Source organism: Spermophilus citellus (assembly GCF_964194105.1).
Source record: "Spermophilus citellus genome assembly, chromosome: 5".
NCBI classification, from domain to species: domain Eukaryota; kingdom Metazoa; phylum Chordata; class Mammalia; order Rodentia; family Sciuridae; genus Spermophilus; species Spermophilus citellus.
The window spans coordinates 9,830,559-9,835,216 of record NC_138186.1 but is presented as its reverse complement, the minus strand read 5'-3'; the positions used below and the strand labels follow the sequence as shown (position 1 = coordinate 9,835,216).

The following is a 4,658-nucleotide window of genomic DNA, read 5'->3' as shown; positions in this document are numbered from 1 at the left end:
CACACAACATGGTCACCTGCATTATTAACGCTGGTCCATGGTCTTATCATGTGCTATTATCACATTATAGCAACATTGGAAGATCTCTGATGGTATCACATCACGATCACAAAATGTTTTATTTTTAAATAGTAGTCAGAAATACTGACCAGAGATTGGTTTGCTCTCTGAATGACATATGGACTCTCTGAGCCTCAGTTTCTCCCTAGGTACAAAATGAAGGTCAGTAACATCTACCTTCTATAGTTATGATAAGGATTAAATTAAATAAGGTCTGCAAAATGCTACAAACTCAAACTGCTCTGAAAACGAAAGGTGGAAATCTAAAAGCAGAAGCACAGGAGGTGAGTCAGGTGACAGCCAGAGGAGAAGCCCTCTTGACCTTTCCTGTTAGTCATAGTTCATGGCTCGGGTTTAGACCCAAGGAGGATGTGTAGGAGAGGGCTGCGGTTCCCATTTCTGAAAGGGCTCTGACGTCACCTGTGTGCTCAGAGGAGCAGCTGGGGGAAGCACTACGAAGACCAGCAAGCTGAAATGCCCTCCTGGACAAAGCATCTAAAGTCTTACATGCTCTGTTCAATAACTGTGGTTGGTTCCGACACAAATAGAACAAGCCATGATTCAATTTCTTTTAAGTCTTCCCCAAGGAAACACAAGTAATCTTGTGAGATTTTTTTACAAGTTGTCTGTTGGCCTTACTATCTCTTCCTTTTTTTTTTTTTTGTCTGTCTAAAACAATGTCTTGGTCCATCAATCAAGACTGTTATTAATTTAATGCCAAGAATCTGGGCTTCTAATGTTTAAGGTGTTTTTAAGTGCACAGGGTAGAATATGCTGGTCTCTTCTCAGGGGGATACAAATAGCATGAAGCAAGACCAGAATGGGCCCAGTGTGACATTATACATGACCTGGGTTTCATCCTTGAAACCTGTTTAGGGTGATCATGATGATTTCCAGGGCAGTTTTCTTTCTTTTTTTTTTTTCAATTCCCATTTATTTTTGGCTCTTGGGGCAATGTCATCTTTTCAATATTAAAAAAAGCAGCAAGTTCAACACAAATTAGAAATCTGAAGTGTAGGATAGGACAAAATCAACAGTAGGAAGGAAAAAGCAATAGCAAAAGAAATGAGATATTCTTTAAAAAAGGGTTTTGTTGCCCCTCCTCTGGAAGTGACTCACATTTCGGTGGTAGTATATACCTTTCCACATATCAGACATATTACTCTTTGGAGGGGGGTGAAAAGGTGGGGGTTGGGGAGGACAATTCTGGAAGCTTAGGGACCAAGGCTGGCCTTCTCCTTTTTTGAAACACTGAGAGGTAGAGCAGAAAGAGGAAGGATTCACACTTCGCAGAATGGGGCAGCTTCCTCTAAAGGGAGAGCACAACAGGGGACAGCTGAGAGGGAAGCTGCAAATGGAAATAATACTGTTAACACCTCTCCTGAAGCTGAGAGATGGAGCCTGGAAGTGCCTAAAAATGACTGTAAAAGCATAGATTCCCCTCTTTAAAAAACTGTCCTAAAATGAAAAATCCCATCCCCATCACAAGTGATTTCTACCTGCTGCTACCTTCTACCTTGTACTATTTTGCTTTAGGATGGTGGCCACTAAAAGCACCTGGCTAGTTCTAAATGGGATCTGGACAAGAACCAGCTTCTTGGGAGAATCATTTTGGAAACAGAAGATATTAAATGGACAGATGTGAAAAGTAGGTACCAGAAAGAAATGCAGGATAATCCAGAATGGAAGAAATTTAAGTTTGCCAGAGTAGAAAGAGGAGACATTCAAGAAACAAATATTTATTGAGCACCTAATAGGGGTCAGGCACTGTTCTGCATGCCTCCCAAGAGGAAATAAAAAAGGAAAAAAAGAAAAGGCAGTTAACACAAATTCTGAAGAAAGGGGCAGCGGAAGGCTGGGGAACTGAGAAGCCTGAGGTGATGGGGGAGCCTCCTTAGGCCTCCTCTTCAGCCTCCTCACCGAAATCCTCTTCCTCTTCTGCGGTGGCATCCTGGTACTGCTGGTACTCGGAGACAAGGTCATTCATGTTGCTCTCAGCCTCGGTGAACTCCATCTTGTCCGTACCTTCACCTGTGTACCAGTGGAGGAAGGCCTTTCTGCGGAACATGGCAGTGAACTGCTCTGAGAAGCGCTTGAAGAGCTCCTGGATGGCTGTGCTGTTGCCAATGAAGGTAACTGCCATCTTGAGGCCACGAGGTGGGATGTCACAGACAGCTGTCTTGACATTGTTGGGGATCCATTCCACAAAGTAGCTGCTATTCTCGTTCTGCACATTCAGCATCTGCTCATCTACCTCCTTCATGGACATCCGTCCACGGAAGACTGCAGCCATGGTGAGGTACCGACCATGGCGGGGGTCACAGGCAGCCATCATATTCTTCGCATCAAAGACCTGCTGGGTGAGTTCAGGCACAGTGAGGGCCCGATACTGCTGGCTTCCACGGCTGGTAAGAGGGGCAAAGCCAGGCATGAAGAAGTGGAGACGTGGGAAGGGCACCATGTTGACTGCCAACTTGCGGAGGTCAGCATTGAGCTGGCCAGGGAAGCGGAGGCAGGTAGTGACACCGCTCATGGTGGCTGAGACGAGGTGGTTCAGGTCTCCGTAGGTTGGTGTGGTCAGCTTGAGGGTATGGAAGCAGATGTCATAAAGGGCCTCGTTGTCAATGCAGTAGGTCTCATTGTAGGGCTCCACCACAGTATCAGACACTTTGGGTGAGGGTACTACACTGAAGGTGTTCATGATGCCGTCAGGATACTCTTCTGCTAATGAGCAGGGTGCCCATTCCGGAGCCTGTGCCCCCTCCCAGTGAGTGGGTCAGCTGGAAGCCCTGCAGGCAGTCACAGCTCTCTGCCTCCTTCCGCACCACATCCAGGACTGAGTCAACCAGCTCAGCCCCTTCTGTATAGTGACCCTTGGCCCAGTTGTTACCTGCCCCAGACTGACCAAAAACAAAGTTGTCTGGTCTGAAGATCTGGCCAAAAGGACCTGAGCGAACAGAGTCCATAGTCCCAGGTTCTAGATCCACCAGGATAGCACGAGGAACATATTTGCCACCTGTGGCTTCATTGTAATACACGGAGATGCGGTCCAGCTGCAGGTCACTGTCCCCATGGTAGGTACCGGTGGGATCGATGCCGTGTTCATCACTGATCACCTCCCAGAACTTGGCACCGATCTGGTTGCCACACTGACCGGCCTGGATGTGCACGATTTCCCTCATGGCTAGAATTTATTTTAATTTATTTTTGCTCACCTCAATGTATGTTCGGGGCAAGGAAATATGTAATTCGTTTTCTGTGCTGATCGCGAGCTGAAAGAAGGAACGTGCCCGGGAGGATGGAGCAGTGAGATCCGAACGCGATGACAGGAAGATTCTGAGAGGCAGAAAAGCAGGGAGGGCGAAGGAGGGCTCCAGGGCAGTTTTCAAAAGGAATAAGTAACGAGGCTGACCAGCCACCCTGTACCTGCTATCAGTATCTCTGAGCTTATGTCTCTGCCAAGAGAGCTTTCTCCTGCCCTCTCTACCCAAGCAAAGACCCAGCTCCAGTTTCACCTGCTGAGACCCTATGAACCCAGCACAACCTCACACACACACACACACACACACACACACACACACACACACGAAGATGCCTACCTATCACACTTATATATATTACCTAGATAACTCTTAATCCTGGGCTATTTATGATAATATTTCATGTGCACGTATTATAGGTACTGAATTGGGCCATGAGTTTCTTGGGGTTTGGAGTAAAATATGTTCTGCAAAGTTTTATATATATATATATATAATGTATATTTAATGTATTATATTAATAATGATATATGATTACAAATATTAGGTATTTGTATACATAAACATTATATGTATATATAATATACAATATATAATATATATATAATAGTTTTTAAATCAAAGTAGATTAAATTAACAGAAAATACCAAAGGTGGAGGGACAACATTTTCCCAGCAGCTAAACATAAAATTTCAATAAAAATTCTACCATTTGGAGCCAAGTGTAATCCTAGCCACCCAGGAGACTGAGGCAGGAGGATTGTAAGTTCAAGGCCAGCTGGGAAAATGAGTGGGACCCTGTCTCCAAAAAGAAAAAAAATAAGACAAAAAGAATTCCATTATTTGGGATGGCTGAATGCGAACTCCAAGTTTACTTGGTTGTTAGAATACAGGTCCCCCAAGGAGCACAGAGGTTGAGTAGCAGAAGGTCACAGGAGAAGGAACCGAGGATCCAGCCGCTTTGCTCCCTACCGAAGGGCTGTGGTCCTCGCTCCCATGGGCTGTGTCAAATTCCACCCTCAAATTGGCAACAAGCTGGAGTTCCAAACTCCAAGGCAAACCGTATTTATTTATTTTTTTAATCACTCTCACTGTGGTTCATAAGTGAGAAAAATTAGGGGACTGGCCTCAAGCCCCAAGTTGGATTGTTCTGGAAAAGTTTAAGAGGATTGACTTTACTCAAGCAGCTCTGGAAGAGCTTCTCCACAGCTGGCAGAATTGGTGGACCTTCCGGGGAGAAGGTGGCCCGTCCGGAAGTGGGTTGACCAGCAGAAGAAGGTCCAGCCAGCAGCTTCGGCTTTTCAGCATGGAGCTGGAACTAATTGCTCTTCAGTTATTT

General features: G+C 45.4%; 1 pseudogene across 1 annotated transcript; it reads right to left on the bottom strand.

Annotated features, from left to right (window-relative positions):
- Positions 1 to 1,626: 1,626 nt before the first annotated feature.
- On the bottom strand, positions 1,627 to 3,401 carry LOC308650022 (tubulin beta-5 chain-like; annotated as a pseudogene). The gene has a single exon. The product of its transcript is annotated as a tubulin beta-5 chain-like (transcript).
- Between the last annotated feature and the right edge of the window lie 1,257 nt (positions 3,402 to 4,658).